This window comes from Rhinopithecus bieti, unplaced genomic scaffold (genome assembly GCF_001698545.2).
Source record: "Rhinopithecus bieti isolate Rb0 unplaced genomic scaffold, ASM169854v2 scaffold_6708, whole genome shotgun sequence".
In the NCBI taxonomy this organism is placed as follows: domain Eukaryota; kingdom Metazoa; phylum Chordata; class Mammalia; order Primates; family Cercopithecidae; genus Rhinopithecus; species Rhinopithecus bieti.
Genome location: NW_016806329.1, coordinates 1,783,930 through 1,799,112, shown reverse-complemented (window position 1 = coordinate 1,799,112; position 15,183 = coordinate 1,783,930). Strand labels below are relative to the sequence as shown.

Below are 15,183 nucleotides of genomic sequence, written 5' to 3'. Positions count from 1 at the left end.
GGGGAGGTGAAGGGAGGGGAAGGGAGGAGGTAGAACAGCAACAAACTTCATTTTAAGAAGTTTAGTTTCAAAATAGGAAATAGAGATCTTTCTTATAATTTTATTTTCTTTTGTTAACAGAAAATATTAGAAACTAAAAGACAACAGGGATTACCTTGTACTTGAGAGAGAAATAACTGATAGTGAAATGTGCCAGAAAATACAGAAGGAAATAAGATCTAGAGTATATATGGAGGTATCAGAATTAGTGAAAAGGAATGATTTATTCCAAGAGTTGCAAAGGATTATAAGACAAATCCAGATATATATAAATTATGAATAAAATGTAGTGGTATTGAGAGACTCTCCATCTGATATTGTTTTTCTCTATTACTGCCATCAAGAATTCTTCCTACTCAAATTCCCATGGAAACTACTAATAAAATATACAATTAGAGGAAATCATGTGTTAAGGTTGAAGAACAGAGATAGTGATGGCAGCAGCTGCTGCAGACAGCCTGAGGCTGCCATCAGGCAGGCTGCAGCAGGGAGGTGCGGCCAGGGCTGCACACTCCGTGGAGCCTGTAGGAGCTGGGGACAAGTGGGAGCCCTACCCCCACTAAGTTGATTACTATGCTTACTTCTAAGTTGAGGCAGAAGCTCCCTGGGTGCCACTGTAGCTACCCAAACTGCAGCTGCAGAGCCAGGTCTCCCACTCCATAGAGCAGGCAAGAGCCCCGCCACCTCTAGGCACAGATGCAGCTGTAGCTGCCCAAACCCTGGCTGCAGACTCATGCATCCCTACACACTTGGGGACCCAGGAAGACCCTCATGCCCTCACAGGCTTAGAAGGCCTGCTCCTGCTGCCTGGCTTCTCCCTGCTCTCCACACCTTCTCCAATTTTGGAGCCAAGTCAGGTGGAGCCTGGGCACCATGAAGGACAGCTGGAGGCAGACAGATTCCTGGGTGGAATGGGGCAGGTCTCCACAGAGGCCTCACCTTTTTTATGCCAGGAATAGCCGGAAGGCTGGGTCAGGCTGCCAGTCCCACAAACCAGAGTGGGAACTTGTGGTGCCTTTTCTGGGCCTGCCCATGGCTGCCCATAGACAAATTGGCATGTACTGCCTTCCCTCTGAGGCCCATAAAAGCCCTAGACTCAGCCAGACAGAAGCAGATAACTGGACAACCAACTGCAGAGAAGAGCAACCCTTATTATTGATAGAAGGAGACGTCAAGATGACCAACAGCGGAGAGGAGCTACCCACTCTAGGGCCTCCTATCTGCTGAGAGCTTCAGAGACCTGCAGAGTCATCAGGACTACCAGCTGCAGAGAGAAGCAACCCACTCCAGGGTCTCCTCTCTGCTGAAAGTTGGGAAGGCAATGGGATGACCTGCCTGCAGAGAGGAGCTTCCCAATCCAGGGTCTTCTCTCTGCTATAGGAGCTGAACACTCATCAAAACACCCTGGCTGTGGAAAGGAGCTACCCCCTGTGGGTCTCCTGCAAGCTGTTCTATTGCTCAATAAAACTTCTCTTCATCTTGTTCATCCTCCACTTGTCTGTGTACCTCATTCTTCCTGGTCACAGAGCAAGAACTCAGTACCCACTAAATGGTGAAGTTAAAAGAGCTAGAACACAAACAGGGCTGAAACATGTACTTGCTCACCACTTTGTGGACAAAGAGAAGGAGAGAAGAGCTGCCACCCTTCAGGGATCCCAGACTTGGGAGATCCCTGAGTCAGAGCTGTGACTCCCTCTTTGAAGTCCTGCAGTGCCTGGCATCTCCAAGCTTCCAGGTGCCACTGCATGTCCTGGAGCCAGCAGGGGAAGCTGCTTGTGGTACTCCTGATCCAGCTGCAGCCTCACAGAGAGCTGACACCCATGTTGGCACTGGAGCTGCCCACCCCGCTACAGCAGCCAGCATGTCTGACTGCACAGTATCTGGAGCCCACACTTGCTCACACACCCTTCGCTGCTCCACGCCTGACTCTTCCTTGGCAGGCATGGGATCCAGGCCAGTAGAGTGAGCTGAGCACAGCCTGCCAGGCTGAGTGGGCAGAACCAGCCCAGTGAGCCTGAGAAAAACTCAGGCAAAGGCACCACCAGCCAGAGGTCTCAGGTCAGAAAAGCAAGACTTCAAAGATCCTGTGACAATAGGATACTGATCTGCTGAAATTTTCAAAGAATTACTCCTTGACATAACAGGGACAGCAATGGACCGAAGGGAGGGTAAGAGAGTGAATTCAGGCCTTCTGTTTCCCATCCCCAAATAGCTTCCAAGAAAAAATATTGACTTCAGGAAGTTCAAAGTTTGCCATTCTCTAAAAATGAGGAATTAGTGTGGTATCATTGAGAATAATATACTGGAGTCCGAGTAGTATTGAGAGGTCCCAGGTTTCAGTCCTGGCACCATGCTCAGCACAAACTTAGAAGTAAGAATAGTCAACTTTGTTTCAGACATAGAAATCAGACCAAAAGGAGATACTAGGATGTCCGAATTTGGGCACTACAGAAGTAGAAGAGAGGTGGAGGGATCAGGCTTTATGTAGAGCAGAGGAAAGAAATGAAACTCTTCCTAAGTTATTCCCGGCAGGCATTCTCCCTATACTCTTCCCCAAAGGCTCCTAGATCTGAAGGAGACTAAATTGAAGATCGTTCTTAGAAAGATTTAGAAAACTGAGATAGTACCACACATTATAAAACAATATAAATATATAGTATTTAAAACAACATGGCTTAAGCTTAAAAACAAGTGGTAAATTTAATGAAAAAGAAGCTTGCCAGGCTTAAAATAGACATTTAGTGTATAAGCTGGCATTTTAATCAACAGAAAAGGGATTCAAAATTTGCCAGTACTGGAATAATCAGTTTTGCATTTGTAAAAATAAATATATAGTATATCTTCATGTTATGTGCCCATGCAAAGTTACATGTTTAAATGTTTAAAAATCTGGAATATGGCCGGGCGCGGTGGCTCAAGCCTGTAATCCCAGCACTTTGGGAGGCCGAGATGGGCGGATCACGAGGTCAGGAGATCGAGACCATCCTGGCTAACACGGTGAAACCCCGTCTCTAATAAAAAATACAAAAAACTAGCCGGGCGAGGTGGCGGGCGCCTGTAGTCCCAGCTACTCGGGAGGCTGAGACAGGAGAATGGCGTGAACCCGGGAGGCGGAGCTTGCAGTGAGCTGAGATCCGGCCACTGCACTCCAGCCTGGGCGACAGAGCGAGACTCCGTCTCAAAAAAAAAAAAAAAAAAAAAAGAAAGTCAGTAAAGCCTTTCAAAATGTCTAGAAAGAATTCCTCACGATGTTTTAGAAATTATGCCTAATATAGAAAAATAGAATGCTGTGACAAACATATAAAGCTGGTATATTTGGTTCTAAAATATGCCTACTGTTTACTATAGAAAATATGCCTACTACAGCACTTCAAGTCTTACTATAAAGCTGCAGTTATCAAGACAGTATTTTATTGGTGGAAAAAAGAAACAGATCGATAGAAAAAAAAATCTGGACACAGATCTTACAACCTTCACAAAAATTAGCTCAAAAGAGATCACAGACCTCCGTGTAAAATGCAAAAACAGAAAACTCCTAGGACATGACACAAAAGAAAATCTAGATGACCTTGTGTTTGGCAGTGACATTGATACAGGAGTGGGGCAGGGAAGGGCTGGGAAGAGAAGGGCCGGTTAGGGCTCCGCCCACAGACCTAGGTAAGGACAGGCATTTGTTTTTGTGCCCAAATGTTGCATTTCCCAAGACCACCCTGGCCCACCATGCCTCCATCCTGTGCCTATAAAAACTCCGAGGCCCTAGTGGGAGGAGACACAAGCAGCTGGATGTCAAGAGGAACACACCAGTGGAAGAACACACCAGCAGACATCAGCAGATATTGGCAGGCCATCCACCAATGGAACAACATGGAGTTTGCCGGGGAAGTCAGAGGAGAGCCCGGCTGCTGAGCAGCCTGACTCCGGGGGAAATCCACCTTCACACTACATCCCCTTCTGGCCCTCCCATCTGCTGAGAACTACTTCCACACAATAAAACCTTACATTCATTCTCCAAGCTCACATATGATATAATTCTTCCAGTACACCAAGGCAAGAAGCCCAGGATACAGAAAGCCCTCTGTCCTTGCAATGAGGCAGAGGGTCTAATTGAGCTTATAGACACAAGCCACGTATGGATGGCTAAACTGAAAGGGCACACTGTAACACATGCCCACTGAGGCTTCAGGAGCTTTAAGCATTCCCCCCTAGACACTGCCATGCAGTTGGAGCCCCACAAACTGCCCACCTACATTCTCCTCCCAGAGGTTTGAGCAGTGGGGCACTGAAGAAGTGAGCCACTCCCCCTGTTGCACACCCTGCAAGGGGAACAAGGGAATGTTTCCTATGTCAACATTTTACATACAACAATACCAAAGGCATGGTCCATGAAAAAGCAAACTATACTTCACTAAAATTAAAACTTTTGTTCTGCAAAAGACACTGTCAAGAAAATGAGAAGACTAGCTACAGACTCCAAGAAAATATTTGTAAAAGACATATTTAATTATATTAGTCTGTTCTCACATTGCTATAAAGAACTACCCAAGACTGGGTAATTTATAAAGAAAAGAGGTTTAACTGGCACAGAGTTCCACAGGCTGTACAGGAAGCATGGCTGGGAGGCCTCAGGAAACTTACAATCATGGTGGAAAGCAAAAGGGAAGCAAGCACATTTTCACATGGCCAGCAGGTAGGGAAGAGAGAGAGAGAGCAAAGAGGGAAAGTGCCACACACTTTTGAAAAACCAGATGAGAATTCACTCACTATCATGAGAACAGCAAGGGGGAAACCTTTCCCTGTGATTCAATTACCTCCCACGAAGCACCAAGCACCAAGCCCCTCCTCCAATGCAGAAGATCATAATTCATCAGGAGATTTGGGTAGGAACACAGAGCCAAACCATATTACTGATAAAGGAATGTTATACAAAATATATGAAGAAGTCTTAAAACTAAACAATAAAAAAATAAAAGACGGGGCCGGGCGTGGTGGCTCACACCTGTAATCCCAGCACTTTGGGAGGCCAAGGCAGGTGGATCACAAGGTCAGGAGATCGGGACCATCCTGGCTAACATGGTGAAACCTTGTCTCTACTAAAAAATACAAAAAATTAGCCAGGTGTGGTGGCGGGCACCTGTGGTCCCAGCTACTGGGGAGGCTGAGGCAGGAGAATGGCATGAACCCGGGAGTTGGAGCTTGCAGTGAGCCAAGATCACGCCACTGCACTCCAGCCTGGGTGATAGAGCAAGACTCCATCCAAAAAAAAAGATGAGTAAAATACGTGAATAGATACCTTGCCAAAGAAGATTATCTAATGGCAAATAAGCATACGAAAAGATGTTCCACATCACATGTCATTAGGGAATTACAAATGAAAACAACAATGGGATACCACTACCTACCTATTAGAATGATCAAAGAGCAAAACACTGACAATACCAAATAGTGGTGAGGACGAAAAGCAAAAGTACTCTTGTTCCTTGCCGGTGGGAATACAAAATGGCACAGCCACTATGGAAAGTATTTTGTCAGTATTTTAACAAAACTAAACATATTCTTTCCATATGATACAGTGATCACATTCTTTGTTATTTAACCAGATGAAATGAACACTTATGTCTACTCAAAATCCTGCACATGAATGCTTACAGGTATCTTGTTCATAATTGCCAAAACTTAAAAATAATTAGGAGGCCATTATGCTGAGGCAACTCCAGTGCCTATGTAATCAAACCAAACCCAACTCAGTGTAAACAGTGAAACAAGACTGAAGCTTAACTAGGCATAAGCCACCAACTAACATTTAACTAGGAACATTCCCCTTTAGCCAAGCAAATATTTTCATTGTCTTGCTTCCATGAACACCTTATATAAGTTTTCATCTCACACTCCCTAGGTGGAGTTCTGAACCACTTCTGGTCTGGTGCTGTTCAAGTCCCGAATCAGTGTTTGCTCAAAACAAACAAACAACAAACAACAAAAAAACCTCTAACATTTTAATGTGCCTAAGTTTGTCTCTTAACAGTTTGCAACAAAAAATGAAGGGTTAAAATCACCATTGCTGCAAATAATACGTGGAAGTAGAATGATAAGCATATGAAGAGACAGCTTGGGTTTGGAAAAGACTAAAAATCTGGAACTTAAGCATGAAATTTTAAACTGCAGAGCATTTGAGGAATGGAGTGATGTTAAAAGAAACATAGAGAAAAAAATAATGGCTTAAACAACCATGATGAAGAGGTGCCAGTGATGAAAGAACTAAACTTTAACACTCATTACACTGTTAGGTGAAAAAAATAAAGTGAAATGGATGACAGCACATAATCAGAGGTTCATAACTGTGCAAAAACATTTTCCAATTAACAACTAACTTTCTTTTAAATCATGTGCAAGTGGGAGAAGTAAAAAGACTAGCATTCTTACTAGAGAGATGAAAACAGTTATTTTGTATTCAAAGCATTTTTCACCTGAAAATAGGAATGAATATGAGATGGGTCCTAAGTGTATTTGATCTGCATTGAAACCATGTTCAAATTGTAGCTTTCAGAATACAAAAGTATCTGAAAGTACTTGTCTGCAGCAAAGAGTAGCCTAATGTCCACTTAGAATTTTTATATTCTGTGTTCTATGGATGCAAAATTGGTTTAAAATTAATATGAACTAAAGAACAATTCATTTGTCATTTTATTGAAATTATGATGAATGAGTTTGAAATATGAATTATAATTGAGGTAAAATCAATACCATGTTTAAAAAGCTGTATGTTTTCTTTCTCAAACTCATAATGAAATGAAAGGCAAAACGAATATATTCTAATTTTCCATGGTTTATAATTCTCACTGAAATTATAAATATATAGTATATATTAATTATGTGCAGAAAAACACATTGCTTAAAACGTTTCAGTCACAAGAGGTTATTAAAGTGTTTTAATTCATATATTTGATAGAATAGCAACTAAATATATTTTTCCCCTGGAGTGATTAATGCCTTTTCAAAGCACAATGGGAAATTTTTTAAAAAATTACATTTGTTCCCTGTAAAAGAAGGATGAGAGGATAATGACCAGTTAACTTTTGTAGTTCTGATTAATGACCAGTTAACTTTTGTAGTTCTGATTAGACACACACATGTTAGGACAGAGAACCAATGAATATTGAAACTAATCCTACCAAATAGATTCAAAAAGGTTGATGTCCCTGAAAGACAAAGAAAGACTGAGCAATTGTTCTAGATTAAAGGATATTAAAGGAACATGATAGCTAAATTCAGTGGATGATTCTGGGTGTAGAATATCATCAGGACAATTTAAAATAAAGACTATATTCTAGATAATAATATTGTAACAATAAAACATTTCCTGAATTTGAACATTTTTTGTGGTTATATAGGAAGATTATCTTCATTGTTAGGAGATACATGGTAAAGTATTTGAAGGTAAAAGATATCTGCTAGATTCAAACTGTTACATGATATATAATCTCCTAAGAATATATTCTCCAACAATAATTTATAAATATGTGTGTATCAGTGTGTGAGACTGAGAGAGAGAGAGAGAGAGAGAGAGAGAGAGAGAGAGAGAGAGACCCACACAAAGAGGCAGAGAGGAAGAGTGCAAATGATACAATATATTAACAATTAGTGTTTCAACATTTGAATTTTTCAAAATAAATGTTGAAACAAAATTTAAACTCTAAACACGAAGTCACTTTTCTAGACATTCAAGTGTTCATCTTCTCTTTAGCTAATATTCTGGTTACAATTCATCTTCCCTAGAAACCGAAGTCCTCTACTCAATCCAGTATAATGCAGTTCAAAGGATGCTTCTTTTGAACAATGTCAGTTTCTACTTTATATGGCTTCAGATTTATTTTTCACTTCGAGTTTTATAAAATCTATATTACTGTGTTGATTGGGTCCTTCTAATCACTGAGTTTATTTGCATAAACTCTATCCACACGTGCTAGAGAGAAGCATGTTCTGTTTCCTGTCTGTCAGTCTTGTTATGTTTCTTTGATATTTCACTCTTTCAGATAATTAGAGAATGATAGTGGAAGCAACATTATGCTTCACTTACGAAAGCTCTACAGAGTCTTTACATAACACCAGGGCATTCACCTCACAATCAGGTAATTAGTAATTGAATTATGGTTTAACTATAGAGGATTAGCTACAATGCCTATAGAAGGAAGTTTCACTTTCTCTTCTTCCATCAAGCCCCACCACTACATCAACCCACTTTCCTGTATCTGCACCCCTATATTATGTCCCTTTATACTCAGTAGGGTTTTCTCTGGAAGCCCCATTTAATATTTCAACATTGTTCCTCAGACCTAACATGTGATAGTTTCCTTCTCTGCTTTAATTTTTTCTATTTATTACAATATGCATATTATATATTTTATTGTGTATTTTGCTTTGCTTCTTATCTAGCTTCCCAGAAGCTGTTTTTGTCTATTGGTTATATAGTACTTAGATCTATTCTTGACACAGACACTTGAATTATTTTCCTCTTTTTTTTTTTTTTTTTTTTTTTTTTGTAATTCTGGAGACTTTAGGTCTTCGCTTATTTCTGGACAATCTCAGCTAAGATTATTTTGTGCATCTCTTCTCCATTTTCTTCTGTTTTTACTTGGTACTGCTATTAGGCATGTTTAACCTTCTTAAACTATTCTTCATGTATTTCTTCAAGTAAACATTTATTAAAAGCATAACATACATATAGAAAATTGCACAAGTAATTATAATTTAATGAATTTCCAAAAAATGAACACTGCTATGTAACCAGCACCCAATCAAAAACAAAGTATCACCAGTCCTCCAAAACGCTCTTACGTTCCCACACCCAGTCACAACTCTCCATATGCACTCTTGAGCCTGCAAGAGCCGCAAGAAACTTGACTTCTAATACTATTATTAGATCACCATTGCCTAATATTGAACTTTAGATAAATGGAATCACATAGAGAATTTCCTTTTGAGTCTGGTTTCGTTCATTCAACATTATGCTTGTAATATGGATCCGTGTGGTTGCATATAACATTCATGCTCAGTTCTCCTCTTCATTCCAGTTTATAAATACACCACAATGTATTTTATCCACTCTACTTCTGATGACCATTTCTGGGTTGTTTCCAATTCTAGCTATTAAAAATAGTGCTTCTATCCATCATTGCACGTGCCTTTTGGTGCACATATCTACACATTTCATTTCGTTATATACCCAAAAGAGTAACTGTTGGGTCATAAATTATTCATATATTAGTTTTACAGAATCTACCAAGTAAAGCATATGAGAGTTTCCTTTTTCTCCACATCTTTTCCAACATTTGGTTCGTTTTCTCTCTCTCTCTCTCTCTCTCTCTCTCTCTCTCTCTCCATTTTAACCATGCTAACAGGAATAAAGTAGTATAACACTGCTATGGGCAGAATGTTTGTGCTTCACCCAAAATTCATATGTTGAAATCCTACCTCTTGCAATCTGATGTTACTAGGAGGTGGTGACTTTGGGAGGTAATTAGATCATGAAGGTCGAACCCTCAGGAGTGGGATAAGTGTCCTTAAATGAAGAGGCCAGAGGGCTAGCTAGCTTTCTTTTCATCATGTGAGAACACAAGAAGTTAGCAGTCTGCAACCCAGAAGAGGGCCCTTACCAGAACCCAACCATGCTGGCATGGTGATCTCAGATTTCCAGCCTCCAAAACTGTGAGAGAAAAAGAATTCTGTTGTTTATAATCCACCCAGTCTTTGATATTCTGTTACAGCAGCCCAAACTGACTAACAAAGACACTGTAGTTTTATCACTTATAATGAAGTTGAGAACGTTTTCATATGTTGACTCACCATTTGCATATCCTTTCTTTTTAATGTGTCTGTTCAAGTCTTTGTCCGTTTTTATTGACTGTCTGCCTCTTTTAAATCTATTTTTAGAAGTTCATTTCTAGATTCATTTCTAGATATCTGTAATTAGATATCTTCACTCTTCTCTGTGTCATGCTCTTCCATTCATTTTAATGGTATCTTTTAATCAATAGATATTCTTTAATGTCATCCAATATATCATCTTTGTATTATTAGTTAGCATTTTTTATGTCCTCTTGAAGTATCTGACTAACAACCTCATGAAGATAGTCTCCTACTTCTTTTCTAGAATCTTGATTTTTTTTTTCATTCTTAGATCAACAATACATCTGGAATCAATTTTGTATGTAGTATAAGATAGTACTTAAGATTCTTTTTATCCCATATGGAAACCCAGTTGAATAAGCACTGATTATTGATAAGACCAACTTTCCATTGTCCTACATATCTATGGTTCTATTTGTTACTTGTGCTCTTCTCTCTCATTTGTCTCTTTATTTTTATGTTAATGTCATATTACCTAACTTAAAGTAGTTTTATATAAATCTTAATATTTGGTATGTAAATCCTCTAGGCTATTTTCTTATTCATAATTGCTTTCATGATCAAATTCTATATAAATTTTCATATAAATTTTTACACCAGCATGTCAATTTTCACACACACATACAATCCACTGAGATTTTTAATTGGGATTACATTGAATTTATTTAAAGGTTAATTTTTGAAAAACTAGTATCCATAAAATATTGAATGTATAATCATAATACCTTCTTCTATTTATTGATGTAATTCCTAGTTTTTGTCAATGATTTTTTGTAGTTGTCAGTTTAGAGGTCTTGCGCATCTTTTGTTAGATTTTTGGTATTTTATTATATCATTGGCATGACATTTTAATTTTTATTTTCCAATAATTTGTTGCTGATAGCTATAAATTTTAATTTATTTTTGTTTACTGACTGTGCTAAACTCATTTATTTTCATATAACATACCTGCAGATTATTTTGGACTCTTAAATTTCAAAATGTGTTATCAGCAGATGTTTGCAATTTTATTTCATCCTTATTGTACGGACGAAGACCTCCAGCATATAAGTGAATAGCAGTGGTTATAACTAGCATTCCTGTTGACTTCCCAGTCACAGGCAGAAAAAGCTTTCAATAATTCACCATTATGATTTTTAAAAATTTCTTTATCTGATTATATATTTCCTTATATTTCTTTGTTAATAGTTTACAATGAGCATAAATTTTATCCTTTTATTTCTGAATCTATTAAGATGATCACATAATTTTTCACCATTATTCTATATGCAAATGTGGTAAATTATAATTTTTTCATATTTTATTTTTGTTACCCTTGCTCTTCTGAAATATTATCCAGCTTTCAAGCAGTCTTTTACATTTTTCATCTCTTTATCTTTTTGAATTGTACTGTAACTGATATCTCACATTTACCTTTACTTCTTTGCTCAGTTGTGCCCAGTCACTACACCTTTTTTATTTAACTGAATTTATGTACATGTTTATATATAAATTCCAGATGTTTTATTAGCTTTTAATAAACATTTTATTTAGGTATAGCTTTAGGTTTATAGAAAAGTAGTAGCAAGGATATTAGAGAGTTTCTGTATATATCATACCACTTTCTTGTATTGTTTTGTTGTTTGCTTTTGTTTTTTGTTTTTGAGAAGTAGTTTCACTCTTGCCACTTAGGGTGGAGTGCAATGGTGTGATCTCGACTCACTGCAACGTCTTTCTTTCAGGTCCAAGCGATTCTCCTGCGTCAGCCTCCCAAATAGCTGGGATTACAGGTGTGTGCCACCATGCCTGGCTAATTTTTATATTTTCAGTAAAGATGGCATTTTACCACGTTGGCCAAGCTGGTCTTGAACTCCTGACCTCAGGTGATTTGCCTGCATTGGCCTCCCAAAGTGGCAGGATTATAGGCATGAGCCACTACACTTGGCCTCTCCTATTGTTATTATCTTACATTGTATATTTGTTATCACTAATGAATCAATATTGATATATTACTGTTTAGTAACACCATATGTTTTTTCAGATTTCCTTACTATTCATCTAATGTTCTTTTTCTATTCTGAGATCCCATCTTGATAACATATTACATTTAGTAGATCAGGTCTTTGTGTGACTTTATACCGCACTCCTTTCTATTGCTGTGTAGTATTCCATTACACAGATGCACCAAAATTTGATTTTCCATTCACCTACCGAAAAACATGTTGGTTTCTTCAAGCCTATGGCAATTTTGCATAAAGTTTTGTAAATATTTGCATGAAGATTTTTATATGGACATGAGTTTTCTAGTCAGTTAGGTAAACACCTAAGAACACAGTCATTGGATTATACAGTAAAGATACATTTAGCTCTGTAAGAAATTTTATACAAAGTTTGTGAAATATGTGGGGAAAACATAAAATGCAATACAACAGTAAAAATTGACACAAATAAAAGTATGCAGTATAACAACTACTTACATAGCATTTACATTGCATTAGGTATTATAAGTAATCTAGAGATGACTTAATACTTTGGAAGATGCCAAACTATCTTCCAAACTAGTAGTGGTGCCACTGTTCATTCTGGAATTAATTCTGTTACAGTCAGTGTTGTTCTTCATCCTCACCAGCAATTCACCCAGTTCTGTCACCCAGGCTGGAGTGCAGTGGTGTGATCTTGGCTCACTAAAACCTCTTCCTTCCGGGTTTAAGCGATTCTCCTACCTCAGCCTCCCAAGTAGCTGGAATTACAGGTGCACACCACCATGCCCGGCTAATTTTTGTATTTTCAGTAGACACAGGTTTCCCAGGCTGGTCTCCAACTCCTGACCTCAGGTGATCTGCCTGCCTTGGCCTCCCAAATGTTCCTTATATTTTTACATGCTTATTTACCCTATCACTGGTACTTGCCTGGTACATGTCACTAGTGGGTGAACTGAATTATTATTTATCAGAATATTTGCAAGAAATCTAAATGTATTCTTGCATAGGTATATATCAACAGTCATAAAAGAGCATATTTATGTCCACTCAATTATAGTACTCAACACATGCACCCTTAAAAAAGTCATTATTTTTTTCTGTGCCTCTGTTTTCTTCAGTTGGAATAGTTTCAGAATTGTATTAGGTTAAGTTCTTTCCCCCAGAGAGTAGAATTTTATTTTGGAAAAGGTTACAGTCTTACTTCATAATGCTTACTCCTCTCTCCCTTGAAGGAACCTTTCCAGGATTCACGCTACAAGAACTTGTTGGTGAGCTACTAGAGAGGAAGCACGTGAATATGTGGGTTAGAAAGCCTGGAGCTTTCTAATTCCCAGGCTAGTTCTGGATCAGCCTCCAGCAATTTGTCAAAATTACCATTGTACTTATTCCTCCCAGTTGATGGATCCAATGGCTTCAACTCCTGATCTAATTTGCTGTATCAATCTCTATTTGTCTCTGTTTGAATTTCAAAATCATGGCTGTTACTGCAACTTGTTTTTAGATGAGTCCAAGTGAAGTCATTTTTTTTCATTTTGTCCAGATTTTTCTTATTGTAAAGACAAGAGTAATGACTTTGAAGCTCTTTATATATTACAGCTGAATCCAGAAGTCTATTTGGATATTTGAAAAATATATCTGTTCTTTGTGTATATGTGCTTTCCCGATTATTCATTCTGTGTTCTATTATATCATTTGTTTAATCATATTAATCATATATTTCATAATCTCTTATCAGATTCTTTTATCATGTACAGTCTTCTCTTGTATCCATAGGAGATTGGTTGCAGGAACCCCAGTGGATACCAAAAACCTCAGATGCTCAAGTTCCTGATATAAAATGGCATCATACGAGCATATAACCTATGCACATCCTCTCATATACTTTAAATCATCTCTAGATTACTTATAATACCTAATACAATGTGAATGTTATATAAATAGTTATTATACTGTATATTTTATTTGTATCATTTTTTCTGTTGAATTGTACTTTTTGGTGTTTTTCTCCAATATTTTTGATCCATGGTTGGTTAAATCTGTGGATAAGGAACCCACAGAAACAGAGGGTCAACTGTAATGTTCTTGAGTATATTAAATCTCCTGTTGTTTACATGTGTTTATTCTTCTTCACAGTGGTTTGTAACTTTTTGGTTGTTGTTGTTGTTGTTAACTCATTTTCAGAGTTTAGGAAAGAAAATTTGTTCAAAACCAAAATAGCCCTACAGAGAAGTTTTGTGCTTGTTTCTACAAGATTCCAGCGTTTTAAATAAATCCTTTATATCTATGTATTATAACACCAAAAGGTAGTAAAGAGTATATCCATACCTATGATTTACTCAAGCCTATCATTTGAATTTTTTCTGTTCCAAATATCCAGCCACACCCAACTCGTAGCACCAAGGCCACAGAGTCTATTTGTCTGAGATAGAAATGTTTGTGTTTATACAGCCTTAATGAGTGTGTAATTAATAGAAGTTAGGATATATCTGCATCAGTTTTGTTTCTGAATATCTAGATATGCCCTAATCACTTAACTTTTAGTGATAATGGTTAAGATGAGTATGTTTTCTTGAACTATACTGTCTACATTTAGAGTCAAGCACTGCCTCTTAATAGTTTTGTGAATGGGGCTAGGTACTCAGCCTCCTTTTCCATTAATGGGAATGAGCAGTTCTTAGAAGAGGGCTTGGGACATAGCAACTGATCAACATTTGTTAGTTATCTGTGGTATTTACTAATATCCTGTTTCTACTTCTTTCTGTGGATTTTAAGTGTTTATTTTTCATATAAAAGTTTTAACTTTTTAGATGACTAAGTCTATTACATTTTTCTTTTGTGAGTTTCTTCCATCGTTTATGGTTATATTATCCACACCTTCCCAGAGTTTATCAAAATCATCCAAAATGTAAGTAAACATAGCAGAAATGTAAGAACAAAAAAATGAGCCATTTGAATAAGTTGGTAAATTAATGAATACTAGAAAAAGAAACTAGTGATCTTTCTCCATGTCATTTCAGAAAACTGGATCATAGATTATTTGAAGCCATATATCATGCATTCAAGTGTGAAATAGGATTACCTACAAGTTGGGAAATAGTTATAGAGTTTGTTAAAGATATTTGCAATAGACTTTCTAGTACCCAAGTTACTATAGTCAAAACCGAGAAATGTGTGAAGAAAAAAAATAGTTAACATTTTAGTGACATTTTTAAAAAGTTCACAACATTCAAAAGAAATACTATAGCTGAGAAATGGAAAATGACTAAGTTATCTCCAGCAC

At 37.7% G+C, this 15,183-nt stretch overlaps 1 protein-coding gene and 1 long non-coding RNA gene across 2 annotated transcripts in view; one reads left to right on the top strand and one right to left on the bottom strand.

Moving 5' to 3' along the window:
* Nucleotides 1-15,183, bottom strand: part of STPG2 (sperm tail PG-rich repeat containing 2) — a 669,788-nt gene that overhangs the window by 12,165 nt on the left and 642,440 nt on the right. The gene's annotated exons all lie outside the window — the stretch shown is intronic.
* LOC108531863 (uncharacterized) overlaps nt 1-15,183 on the top strand; it is a 59,979-nt gene that overhangs the window by 14,350 nt on the left and 30,446 nt on the right. Inside the window, exon 3 of the long non-coding RNA XR_001886305.1 lies at nt 11,664-11,711. This is a non-coding gene — a long non-coding RNA (uncharacterized LOC108531863). The remainder of the gene's footprint in view (nt 1-11,663; nt 11,712-15,183) is intronic.